The sequence below is a fragment of the Drosophila willistoni genome, unplaced genomic scaffold (genome assembly GCF_018902025.1).
Source record: "Drosophila willistoni isolate 14030-0811.24 unplaced genomic scaffold, UCI_dwil_1.1 Seg531, whole genome shotgun sequence".
NCBI lineage: Eukaryota > Metazoa > Arthropoda > Insecta > Diptera > Drosophilidae > Drosophila > Drosophila willistoni.
In genome coordinates, this window is record NW_025814459.1 from 3405579 (window position 1) to 3420080 (window position 14502).

The 14502-nt window shown below is 41.6% G+C and overlaps 1 pseudogene; it reads right to left on the bottom strand.

The window, feature by feature from the left end:
- Window positions 1-7914: 7914 nt before the first annotated feature.
- Window positions 7915-9182, bottom strand: LOC124461564 (annotated as a pseudogene).
- Between the last annotated feature and the right edge of the window lie 5320 nt (window positions 9183-14502).

Consider the following 14502-nt stretch of genomic DNA (forward strand, 5'->3'; position numbering starts at 1 on the left):
TTATTTGTGTCTGGCCAGACAAATTTTCTCTCACCTCTTTTCTTATTTTTTTTTAATAATTTGTATTTGTATGTATATATTTTTAATAAAATGAATTAGTAATAGTATTGAATCCATATAAAAATTTTATACATTTCCCCTTTTTATACCATAAACCCATAGGGTGAAATGGTATATTAAAGTCGCCAAAATGTATGTAACAGGCAGAAGGAAGCTTCTCCGACCCCACAAAGTATATATATTCTTGATTAGGATCAACAACCGAGTCGATCTAGCCATGTCCGTCTGTCCGTCCGTCCGTCCGTCCGTTCGTCTGTATAAACACGCAGATCTCGGAGACTATAAGAGCTAGAGCCACCAAATTTGGTATGTAGACGCGTGTGGTATGTAAATATATAGAGTTAATTGGAGTTTTGGCCACGCCCCCTTACGCCCCCAGAATTAACATAAAACTGTTTTTCTTAAAATGTATAGCAGATAGAGACATCAAATTTGGTTAGCGCGCAGAAAAAAATTGTTCCAACTTGTTGCCACGCCCCCTTTCGCCCCCGGAATTTACAAAAAACAGATTTTCTTAAAAACTATGAAAGCTACCGTCATTAAATTTGGTATGTAAGCTACCTTAATACACGCGCAGATATTGACTATTTAAAAATTTTGGCACGCCCATTTCCGCCCCCGCAAATTAAACAAAACTGATTTTCTCGGAAACTAAAAAAGCTAAAGTCACCAAATTTAGTATGTATACTGGCTTAGTATGCGCGCAGAATACATATATTTTAGTATGTTGCCACGCCCACTTCCGCCTCCATAATTTAGAAAAAACCGATTGGCTCTTACAATTTTTTGACCATCGCGAACAAATTTGGCAGATTGATAAATCTTATCTATTTCTATCAAACTACTAAATTGATTGGTTGAAATCGGACTAGAAATATGCAAAATATACGTATGAACGTATTTTGCTACGCGATCCATGAGCCGTTGGCTAGTGGCGGCGCTAGAGTGCTCGTGTGTTTGTAGAGTAAAAGATAGCATATGGTATGAGGCATGTTAAAACAATCTAATAAACATACATTTGGTTTTCGAAATTTTAAATATTTGTTTCACATGGTGTATGGTATACCCAAGTCGGCGAGACGACTTACTTACTTCATTTTTAAAATTATTTTTAAAGATTTTTAATCTACCCTTATGTACTGTTTGTATCCTATTTTTATTGTTTCTAATTTAAATGTTGTTATTTTTAGATATTTCTACAACTTCGAATGGTCCCTAATAGGCTGAATAAAGCTTATGACCAGTTTCGTTTTTTAAGAAAACTTTATCTCCTATTTCTATTTTAAAATCTACTGATTTGCTGTCATAAAAATTTTTCTGTTTTTCTTTATATTCTTGAAACATTATTCTAGCTCTATTGCTCTAATCTAAACTTAACTTCTTTACCTTAATCATGTACGTTATATAAAGGTTCTATTCTATTTATGCCATTAAAATGAATTGGTAAATTGTTTGGTTTACCAAATACAAGTTCATAGGGACAGTATTTGTGTGTTACTGACGGGGTTGTGTTAAAACAGTACTCAAAATATTGTAACCATATGTCCCAATCAGTTTTATCTACTGATATATATGATCAAATGTACTCATTGAATTTCCTATGACTTCTTTCAACGGTATCCAAGGTCTGGTGGTGGTGTGCAGTAGACGTAATGTTGTCTATTTTTAAATATTTGCACAAGTCATTTATTATTGAATTTTTGTATTCTGTTCCCATGTCCGTAATGAACGTCTTCATTGGACCGTACTTCAGAATGAAGGATTCAAAAATAGCAATCGAGATTGTTGAAGCGCTATTATTGGAACTGGTATTGCTACTAAGTATTTCGTCAAGTCACATATTAAAGTGACTGCTGTAACGATCCTTTTTTGTCCTTCGGGATATTTACGATATCTCTTGGGCTAGGTTCGGCACAACAAATTTATTTTGTGCCCCGGTGAAATTAAAACACGTTTGATTTCAGTTGTTAATGCTTAATTGTATGTTTATTCAAATCGTTGGTGGGCTCGGTTGGATATGACGGTTTCTCGATGGTAGTTCTGGGCTTGGGCAGCGTTGGTGAGTCACTTCGAATCCCTCGTCGACCCTTCTCGTCTTCCTCTTGCTCCTATAGCCGTTGCTGGTTACTGTCTCGATCCGTATAGTGTACTTGATTTGAGCTACACACCTCTGCACCCTTTTCGCTGAGTTCGTTGAGTATGCTTTTGCTTTAAAGCTCTGGGATGAATCCCGTAGCTGTTATCACGAAGCAGGATGTTCCTCAGAAATTGGTACTCGTCAGGATATATAGATCCTGGAATTTCGGCAGTAGGATATATCCTCGTGCCTTCCACTGACCTTGGGTACTCCTGGAGATTGCTTGGCTTCTCTCAAATTTACTCTAGCTTGGGTACGGTGTTTATTATCCTTACTTAAGGACTTGTTGCTATCAAGTGGAACTATACAGGTTACTCGTAAGGCCTGTATAGTTCTTAGTTTTCTGCTGCTCCTTGTGTTTCCTTGCTAAGTTTCTTAAGGTTACTCGTAAGGCCTTAATTACTTGTTGCTTGATCACGTCTTGATGACTTGATGATGCTGCTTGATGGGCGTTGCCTTTATATAGGCAATTCCCACGGCCTCAGGAATATCTTGGTGTAGTACCGCTATACAGCTGGTACATTTCCATCAGCCCTCTGCTTTCACCCACGCATTCACTTGTTGCTATGCGTGGTGAAAGTCCCGTAAATCCTTTGCGCATGTGTCCACTTTCTTTGTGGCTGAGCGCCCATTTATTTCCTTGTCCTTGTCTAGCTCCCTTGTATCTACGTGCTTCCATCACTTTCACGCATTGGCGTCGCCTTTCTATTGGCCGCCCTTCATATCCCGTTGACTCTCTCTGCTTTCTCTGCCAGCGCTGCCGTCGCCCGTCGCACCCTTTGATCCACTCGTCATACCCAATTTCACCCATATTTGCTCAATATTGATATTTACATATATATATAATAATTGTATTAACTAAAATTATCATTTGAACATAAATAGCCTGATTAATTTAATATATTGTATTATTTAAATCCCCATGCAAATACACTTTCATATGCATCTTGCATCCATCAGATAGAGGGCTTCCACATGGCCTCATCCCTCCCCCTTCGGCTTGCATATTCCCCCCACACATCCATAAACCATCATTGCTTCTCGCATCTTTGCTTTCCCCCCTACTCCCCGATTCACAAGCATAGCCCTCACTTGGTTTCGTTTCGGTACCAAGCGCCCCCCGCACCCGTCTTTCGGGCTTGCTTGGCCCTCACTTTTGTTTTCTCTCGCTCCCGAAATTCTTTTGGCGCTCGCATTCTAACTGCTTTCGCTCTCATGAGCGTGACGTAGGCATCGCGCGGCCCATTGGCCACCGGTATTCTCCCATGCCGTCACTCACGCATAGTGTACGTGTGACGTGCGTGTATGTACGCTAATGCATGCATTTACATTTGCCTCTCCATGCTCTTAATTTATCTAATGAGGCCAATGCCCTATTTTTGAAGCAATTATGCCCTCAAGCCCGGTTTCATTTACTCTTATACAGCCACTAATACTCATTATGTTTCCCACGCATCTTCCCGCTTGTACGAAATCGCCAGCGGTTGCGTGGGGTTCGATCGGCCATGTTCGACCGGCCTCTTTCATTAGCTCTTATACGACCGAACTTATCGTAATATGTTTCCCACGCATCTTCCCGCTTGTACGAAATCGCCAGCGGTTGCGTGGGGCCCGATCGGCCATGTTCGACCGGCCTCTTGCATTGGCTCTTATACGACCGAACTTATCGCATTATGTCTCCCACGCATCTTCCCGCTTGTACGAAAATCGCCAGCGGTTGCGTGGGGTTCGATCGGCAATGTTCGGCTGGCCTTGTTTATTTGATCATTTACATCCGATTTCACTCTTATACTTTAGTTTGTGTCTTGGCTGCGTTTGTATCTGGCTGTTTGTTGTATCTTATGTATTGTGGCTTTGTATCTTGTTTGTTGTAGCTTGTTTGTTGTGTGGGACATTATTCTTGTGTATATAATGTTCCTCACACTACCCCCCTTCTTCGGGAGGGATTTGCCCTCCCCTGTCCCTTGTACCTTGTTTGTTTTCTGCATGTGTTTGTTGTGTTTGTTTTCTGCGTGTGTATTTTTCATTTTCGTACTTGTGCATTTTTATGCTTTGCCTTTGTAGTTTTTTTTTTTATTTTGCATGTGTTTTGCTTGTTTTTGGGGTTTTTTTTTCTTTTGGACTCAGCTCGCATCTTTTATTGGCCATTTGGCATCTTCTAATGTTGGCGATTACTGAGTATCTTTTCGTTAAATGCTGGCGGATTAGGGCATCCTTTCATTGTTGTTTTTTTTTATTTTTGGCCCGTTCCGCATCTTTTCTTATACCTAACTTACATTTAAATATCCTACTTATTATATTCTCATTACGCCTACTTATTCTACTTATTATGTTCTCCTTTCTCTATATACTCGAACTACCCCCTGAGCTATCCTAATCCTATACCTATTTTGTCCCGCCCATACTATTCTAACTCTCCTCGGCCCTTCCTGTCGCACCATTTGGCCCACGATATCCGCCACCATCTCCGGCCAATCTCTCTCCTCCACCGCCTCATATCTCTCATGCCCGTATGGCACTGGGCATGAGTTTTGCCTGGCCAATATGGGCCGAGCACTGTCATTGTGCCCCGTGGGTGCAGACATTTGTCTACTCAATGCCGGTCTTGGCCACACCCACGGGCACTCTCGGTATTCGAGCTGCAGCTGCTGTTGCTGTTGCTGCCATTGTGGCTGCTGTTGTTGTTGCAGTTGCATTTGTTGCTGCTGTTGCTGTTGCTGTTGCTCATAGATCTCATTTTGCTCCCACGGCGCATACTCTTCTGGGCTACTCCGGCCGCTGCTCGCATCTCTCGCCTCTTCGTCGTCCATCATGCGTATCGCCTCGTCTAGCTCCCTCCATATTTCCTCATCAGCCTCCTCCTCCTGGTGGCCCTGGTTTATCGCCGACTCGGCTTCGCTCTCCTCAGATCCGTAGCCGCTGTCATCTACGTCCTCATCGTTCTCCTCGTCCGATGAGGCGGCGATTGCCGGATCTATCATATCCGGCTCATCGTAATTGGGTTTTTTTTTTTTTTGTTGGCTTTACTCGCTGAGTGTTAAACTTTGAGTGACTCTTGCTTAGGATTTCTGCATGCAGGAAACCTCGCATCTTTGATATTTGTCAAATTTTTACCGTTATTCAAAACTTTGGATTCTCTATTTTAACTATCGATGCCGAATATTCTAATGCCCCTGCAATGCTCCACTAATACTAATGTATTACCGCGCGCATGTGTGTGTATGTCCCGATGCTGCACGATTACATGCTCACTCTTATGCGCATGTGTATGTGTGTTCCCCTCTCTTTCCTTTTGTTTTCTCTTTGTGCACTCATACTATTACATGTGTACTATCGTGCGCATGTGTAGGTTTTGGCTCTCTTTGATTGTGTGATCGTTTTTTTTTGTTTATCCTTGTTTTTTTTTTTTGCTATTTCTATTTGCTCATGCATCTTTGCCTGACTGTATGTATATGATGTCCGCATATATTTATCTTGTTCCGGTATGCGGTTTGTGACTTTGCTGTTCTGCTTGTTCTTATTTACGCACTTTGTGATTCTTTTGTTTTACATTTTTTTTTTTTGTTACGTGATTTTGTACGATTTTGATGCACTTTGAGATTTTTGGCTCTGTGTCATGTTTTTGAGATTTCTGCCTAGCCGGCCGGTCTGTGCAGATTTCTCGCTGCCATGTCATCAGAGTCGTCCATACTCATTGTTCATCTATTTCATTGACATCTGTCTGTTCACTTATTTGCTCTTTCATCTGGCTGATATGTGCTTGCCTGGTTTTTCCTGTTTCTTTGTGCCGTAATTTACATATAACTGGAGACAAAAATCCTGTTACTTCATAAGGGCCTCCAAATCTTGGTGCCAATTTTGCTGCAAATCCTTCGGCCGCATTCGAAAGATGGTGTTCTTTTGCCCATACTGTGGTTCCAATTGTTGGTCTCCACTCTCTCCTCCTTAGGTTATAGTGACGTGCCTGATCCTGTGCCGCCGTCTCCAGATTACGTCTTATCAGCTCAAAAAGCTCTTGCACTTGTTTTGCCTTTGCCTCTGGTGGTACGCTTTGTTTTCCTGTGCCTGTCGTGACACTATCGTATATTGCGCCTGGCATTCTAGGTTCGCGTCCTTGTATCACATATGCTGGCGTAAATCCAGTTGACTCTGATTGACTGGTATTTACGGCCAGTGTTATTTCCGGCCAGCTCTCATCCCAATTCCGTTGATTTTCCCCGGTAAACTGAGCAATCATCGTTTTCACTGTTCTGTTTGCCCTTTCGGTTGGGTTTTCTTGTGGTGTGTATGGTGCTGTAAATTGGTGTTGGCATCCCCATTCCTCTAGCATTTTCTTAAATGTTCTGCTAGTAAATTGTACCCCATTGTCAGTTATTACCACTTTAGGAACTCCAAATCTCGACAGAATTCTTTCCCTAAAGTCCTTGATTAGATTCTCCGCGGTTGCCTTTCGCATGGGTATTAGTTCTGTCCATTTTGAAAATCGGTCAATGAATACCAGTAACATTGAGTTTCCATGTTTCGACCGTGGTAGTGGTCCGACGAAATCAGCACAAACAGTGGCCCATGGTTCATCAGGTATTTGCGTCAGCATTTTCCCTGCTGCTTGCTGTTGGTTGGGTTTGTATTGCTGACACGTTGTGCATTTTCCCACGAATTTCCTGATATCTCGTTGCATTCCTGGCCAATAATATCTTGCCGCAGTTCTGGAAATCGTTCGCCTGCTTCCTGTATGCCCTGCCGTTATGGAAGTGTGGTTTTCTTCCATCACTTGGTTTCGTAGCGTCTTGGGCTCACACAATTTCCATGATATTACTTCTTCTTGACCTGCTCTATGTGGAATATTCCTGTACACCTGGCTGTTTTCTACTATGTAATCTGGATATTTCTGTGGTTGTTGTTGTACTTTATTTATTACTTATTGAATCCACTCACATTCTTTGTTTGCTTGTCGTAATCGGGCGCCATTGTCTACTATTCTTCTGCACCCTTCCATCGGTTGTCTTGATAGTGCATCCGCGACAATGTTTAGTTTGCCCTTTCGATATGCTATTTCGAAATCATATTGTTGTAATTCCAGCGCCCATCGAGCTATGCGGCCCGTGGGACTCTCTATGCTATTTAACCACTTCAACGCCATGTGGTCTGTCACCACCTTAAATCGGTATCCCTCGAGATATGGCCTCAGCTTGCGTACTGCCCACACTATTGCTAGGCATTCCTTTTCTGTTGCCGAATAGTTCTTCTCTGCTTGATTTAATTCTCTTGACAGATATGAAACCACTCTTTCCCCCTCCTCGGTGTTTTGTACTAGTATGGCCCCTAATCCTGTGTTGCTTGCATCTGTCTGGAGTACGAACGTTTTTGTGAAGTCTGGGCATGCCAATACTGGGTCACTCGTGAGTTTTCCTTTTACTGATTCGAATGCTGCTTGATGCTCTTCGCTCCAATGCCATTTGGTTTTTTTCTTGAGCAGCGCGTTTAACGGATGTGTTATCATAGCAAAATTTGGTACGAATCGTCTGTACCACGAGGCCACCCCTAGATATTGCCGTAATTCTTTTGTGCACGTGGGCGGCTTCAGTTGAGCTATTGCTGCCACCTTGTCTGGGTCCGTTGCAATACCGTTTTCTGTTACCAAGTGTCCTAGAAACTTTAGCTCTTTTCTGAAAAATTGGCATTTTTCGGCATTTATTCTGAGGTTTGCTTCTTTCAATCTACTGAACACTTCTTGCAAGTGGACCATGTGTTCTGAGATTGTTTTGCTTACTACCACTATGTCGTCTTGATAGGCGAACGCGTTTGGTATCATTTCTGGGCCGATGACTTGGTCCAGTGCCCGTTGGAACGTTGCTGATGCAGAGTGTAACCCGAATGGCATCACTTTCCATTGGAATAAACCTTTCCCTGGGACTGTGAATGCTGTCATTGGCCTGCTGTTTTCTTCGAGTGGAATTTGCCAATAGCCGTCCTTCAGGTCTAGGCTGTTTATAAATTTCGCTTCACGTAGTTGGTTTAAGATGTAATCGATGCGTGGCATTGGATATGCATCTTTTATAGATTTTGCGTTAATCTGTCTAAAATCTACGCATAATCTCCATTTGCCCGTCTGCTTCTTTCTCACCATCACTATGGGAGAGCTATACGGGCTTTGTGATGGTTCGATGCATCCCATTGTCAACAGTTCATCGACCTTTGTGTTGATTTCTCCCTGTATTTTTGGATTTTTCGGGTAGTACCTTTGTTTTATTGGGATATCATCCTTCATTGTTATGCGATGTATCCCCACCTTTGACAGTCCCTCAACTTTCCCTAATTCCTTCAACTCCTGATTTAGGAAATTTTGTATATCTTGTTGATCACTATTCTGAGTGACCATGATGGATATTCTTTCTACCAGCCTGCCCTCTATTCGCTTGACTGTCGGTATTAGCACTTTGTGGCCTCCACACGATATCTCTGTGTTCATAATCCGGAGGAAATTCCACCCTAGTATCAGCGCATCTATTCCTTCTGGCATGACCAGGAATGGCATGTGGATTTCCTTGTCCCCAAATCTCACGTATCCTGTCCATTGCTCTTCAATGTCTCGCACCTTTCCGTCTGCCATGTATACCTGTTTGTGTGTGTTCTCCCATTTTCCCTTATTCTCCTCACTGTTTCCAACATCTGCTTGCTGATGAAACTACTCGTAGCTCCGGAGTCAATTGTCGCTTTCATCTGGACTCCTGCTACTTCGATGATTGCCGACAATTGATCCTCTTCCTCTATTAGTTGGCCTATTAGTGGTGAGGAGCTTGTTGGCTGGGTCCCTGCTCGCCCCTGATAGGCTGGAACCGCCTTTCGTTTCCCGAACTCCAACAACATTCTTTTGTTCTCTTCCCAATCCTTCCACACTGCCAACAGAAAATGAGTCTCTGATTGTTGCACTCCCTTGCCCAGTGTCCGGCTGCTCCGCATCTGCGGCATGCCTGGTTTGGGTTCAAGACTTTTCCATCTTGGATGTTTTTATTTTCTTGGCTTGGTCTTGAATTGTTCTCCATGCTGTTGTCTTGGCATCTTCGGCACTGTGTGACTGGTGGCCCGTAATTATTTTCTCCTCTGTTGCTTGATTGGTTGTTGTGTGTTCTTTGAGCATTGTTTGGGCGATGGAAATCTGATCGTTCTTGTTCAAGCATCTCATGTTCTTCCGCCAATTGCATCAGCTCATCTAGGTTTCTGACTCTGTGCGGCCGAACGAATATCTTCAAATCTGGAGTGCAATTTTCTAATATAACCTCCAATTGTTCGTACTCTGGTATTTTGAGGGGTCTCATCATTGTTTGCATGTCGATCATATAGTCCTTAAAATACTCGTTTCTGTTTTGTTTGCGATTTTTCACTTGATCCGCCAATTTGTTGAAGAATCCTCTTGGCAGGAAGTATTTCTTGAAGCCCTCCACGAATTCCTTCCATGTTCGCCACTGCTTATTGTTTGCGACGTACCATTTGAGTGCTCTGTCTTTCAAGAGTTCTGGCATTGCTCTCGGGATCATGTCCAGCTCGATGCCATACATGTCTGCTGACCACTCGATCTGTTCTATAAACTCTAGCGGTCTGGAATTGCCATCGAATCTGAATGTCCACTCTCTCACTTGTTTTGCCACTTTGGCGTATTCGGTGGTCCTGTTTGTTGTGTGTGTTGCCGTTTTCTTGGGGTCTATTGTTTGTCTCCTTATGTCCCTCTTTGTTTCTGCGCTGTCTAGGGCTCCTTCGCTTCCCCATCTTGGTGGTAAATATGGAGGAATTGCTAGTGTGGCGATGTTTATTTTCTGGAATTCATCGGCCTCCTTGTCTACGCCATTTTCGCATGTTTTTGATGTGCTTGCTATTGTTTTCATTTTCAGATTTTTCGAGTATTTTGTCTCCAATCTATTTATTTCCTCCTTCCAGTCTGGGTCCGTTTCATTCCTTTCTACCCACTCGCCTAGCTGTTTCCTCATTTCCTCCACTGTGCCGGTCATCTCGATCCCAATCCTTTAGCCTGTCTGTAACAGATCCTCCTTCTTCATGTGGTAAATCCATCCTTTCCCCATTTTGATGTTTTCTTTACAATTTTCAAACTTTTGTTTTGTTAAAATTTCACCAGTATAGCACGTTGGGCGCCAGTTGTAACGATCCTTTTTTGTCCTTCGAGATATTTACGATATCTCTTGGGCTAGGTTCGGCACAACAAATTTATTTTGTGCCCCGGTGAAATTAAAACACGTTTGATTTCAGTTGTTAATGCTTAATTGTATGTTTATTCAAATCGTTGGTGGGCTCGGTTGGATATGACGGTTTCTCGATGGTAGTTCTGGGCTTGGGCAGCGTTGGTGAGTCACTTCGAATCCCTCGTCGACCCTTCTCGTCTTCCTCTTGCTCCTATAGCCGTTGCTGGTTACTGTCTCGATCCGTATAGTGTACTTGATTTGAGCTACACACCTTTGCACCCTTTTCGCTGAGTTCGTTGAGTATGCTTTTGCTTTAAAGCTCTGGGATGAATCCCGTAGCTGTTATCACGAAGCAGGATGTTCCTCAGAAATTGGTACTCGTCAGGATATATAGATCCTGGAATTTCGGCAGTAGGATATATCCTCGTGCCTTCCACTGACCTTGGGTACTCCTGGAGATTGCTTGGCTTCTCTCAAATTTACTCTAGCTTGGGTACGGTGTTTATTATCCTTACTTAAGGACTTGTTGCTATCAAGTGGAACTATACAGGTTACTCGTAAGGCCTGTATAGTTCTTAGTTTTCTGCTGCTCCTTGTGTTTCCTTGCTAAGTTTCTTAAGGTTACTCGTAAGGCCTTAATTACTTGTTGCTTGATCACGTCTTGATGACTTGATGATGCTGCTTGATGGGCGTTGCCTTTATATAGGCAATTCCCACGGCCTCAGGAATATCTTGGTGTAGTACCGCTATACAGCTGGTACATTTCCATCAGCCCTCTGCTTTCACCCACGCATTCACTTGTTGCTATGCGTGGTGAAAGTCCCGTAAATCCTTTGCGCATGTGTCCACTTTCTTTGTGGCTGAGCGCCCATTTATTTCCTTGTCCTTGTCTAGCTCCCTTGTATCTACGTGCTTCCATCACTTTCACGCATTGGCGTCGCCTTTCTATTGGCCGCCCTTCATATCCCGTTGACTCTCTCTGCTTTCTCTGCCAGCGCTGCCGTCGCCCGTCGCACCCTTTGATCCACTCGTCATACCCAATTTCACCCATATTTGCTCAATATTGATATTTACATATATATATAATAATTGTATTAACTAAAATTATCATTTGAACATAAATAGCCTGATTAATTTAATATATTGTATTATTTAAATCCCCATGCAAATACACTTTCATATGCATCTTGCATCCATCAGATAGAGGGCTTCCACATGGCCTCATCCCTCCCCCTTCGGCTTGCATATTCCCCCCACACATCCATAAACCATCATTGCTTCTCGCATCTTTGCTTTCCCCCCTACTCCCCGATTCACAAGCATAGCCCTCACTTGGTTTCGTTTCGGTACCAAGCGCCCCCCGCACCCGTCTTTCGGGCTTGCTTGGCCCTCACTTTTGTTTTCTCTCGCTCCCGAAATTCTTTTGGCGCTCGCGTGCGTGTATGTACGCTAATGCATGCATTTACATTTGCCTCTCCATGCTCTTAATTTATCTAATGAGGCCAATGCCCTATTTTTGAAGCAATTATGCCCTCAAGCCCGGTTTCATTTACTCTTATACAGCCACTAATACTCATTATGTTTCCCACGCATCTTCCCGCTTGTACGAAATCGCCAGCGGTTGCGTGGGGTTCGATCGGCCATGTTCGACCGGCCTCTTTCATTAGCTCTTATACGACCGAACTTATCGTATTATGTTTCCCACGCATCTTCCCGCTTGTACAAAATCGCCAGCGGTTGCGTGGGGCCCGATCGGCCATGTTCGACCGGCCTCTTGCATTGGCTCTTATACGACCGAACTTATCGCATTATGTCTCCCACGCATCTTCCCGCTTGTACGAAAATCGCCAGCGGTTGCGTGGGGTTCGATCGGCAATGTTCGGCTGGCCTTGTTTATTTGATCATTTACATCCGATTTCACTCTTATACTTTAGTTTGTGTCTTGGCTGCGTTTGTATCTGGCTGTTTGTTGTATCTTATGTATTGTGGCTTTGTATCTTGTTTGTTGTAGCTTATTTGTTGTGTGGGACATTATTCTTGTGTATATAATGTTCCTCACACTGCATATTCGTTACCATTTTCGGATTTTGGTAATGGACCAATGGTGTCTACTATTACCCTATCAAAAGCATGTATGGGGGTTTCTGTAATAACTAAGGGTGTTTTTATGTGATTTGTCGTTTTTGACTTTAGGCATTTTCCACATTTATTAATGTAGTCTTTTACATGACGTGTCATGTTTTTCCAATAATAATATCTTTTTACTTTGGCCAAAGTTTTTGTAATGCCTGAATGGCCACCCTGTATCGGATCATCATGATATGTTTCAAGGACTTTTTTGGAGATTTCCATTGGTGTACAGATCTCCACTCTCAATTCTTGCTATAACTTTTTTTCCATGTTTAAGGAAACATAATAAATGTTTTCTATGCAAGAATACTACTTTGCGTACTTCATCATTGCATAGTACTTCATGTATTTTGAGCTTAGAATCATCATTATGTACGTGCCTAATTGTATTTTCATTTTTATTCTCTGGCCAGAGATTATTTTGTCTACTTTGCTGCCTGGTAGTGGCTTTCAGAACGCGTTTGTGTTTTTTAGATCCTGTATCGTAATGCGGGATATTGCATCTGCAACAAAATTATCTTTTCTCTTCAGATATTCAACTGTGAACTCATATTCTTCTAGATCAAGTCTCATTCTTGTTAACTTTGAACTTGGATTTACCATAGAGAATAAATATGTTAGTCGTCTATGGTCTGTTTTGACTCTAAAGTGTTTGCAATATATATATGGGCGGAAATGTGTAATAGCCCAGTGTATCGCAGCTAGTTCTTGTTCAGTAGTGCTTTTATTACTTTCACTTTGGTTAATGAACGGGAAGCGTATGCTACTGGTAACTGCTTATCACCGTAAGTTTGAGTCAAAGCTGCTCCACATGCATATATGATAGCATCTGTTACTATACAAAATTCTTTGCTAAAATCTGGATACTGTAGCAGTGTGGGTTCTATTAAATCTTTTTATAGATACTCAAATCCTTTTTGGCATTCTTCAGACCAAACAAAATCTACGTTCTTCTTACATAATTGTGTTATCGAACGTGAATGTTCTGCGAAGTTTTGAATGAAGTGTCTGTAGTAGTTTTAAAAATCTACGAATCTTGTAGAACTATTAACATCTTTCGGTACTGGATATTTTTCAATGACATCATATTTGGTGTCATCTGGATTCTGGAAATACTTTGCATTACTGATTGACTTCTTTGGTCATCAGTTTTCTGTACAATTTCATAATTTTCTAATGATTCATATATTATGTTTTTCACACTTAAAATTTGTACTCTTTTTGTTGTGCTTAAAATTCGGACTTGAGATCGAATTTCCAATAAATGTTCCTTTTTCGACTTCTTGATTTAGAATGACTATACTTGTATTTCCATTTGGAATATTTATTTTTCGGATTACTTCAGATCTTGCTGGGAGTATTGTGGTATTACTTTCACAGGTGTCTAATATTGGGATGTTTTTTCAAAAATTTAAATTATTTGGTCTTAATATAAGTCAATCGTATGGTTTACTGAAATCTAGTTGGCAATTAATAGTTTTGAAGAAATCTAGTCCTAAAATTCCATCGAATCGTATCGGTAAATTTTTATTTACTATGTGGAAGTTATGCGGAATTATGAATTTATTTTGTGGTAGTTCTAGGGGTTTGGCCTTTGGAAATAATTCAACTTTCACCGATTCCTGATATTTCGATTGTGTTTGAAGTATCTATTTGTTCAAAAGTATCTGTTTTTCCTTTTATTATGGTTATGTCTGCACCAGTATCTAACAAGAAGGTGAACGTGTTGCCTGTATTTTCATTTTTGATTTTGATAAAAATACTAAGGCTACGGTTGAATGTGTATATATTTACAGTTTCACTTGAATATCTGCAGGGACTTATTCGTTTTCCGAATTACTCTGGGTAATTTGTACATTACCGTTTCCATTACTGGAATTAGCTTGGTTGGAATTATTTCGGTTTGAATGGTTTCTTCCTCGGTTATTGTATCGGAAGTTTTCACAATATCCACCTATATTATTGTTATTTCTGTAGCCGTTA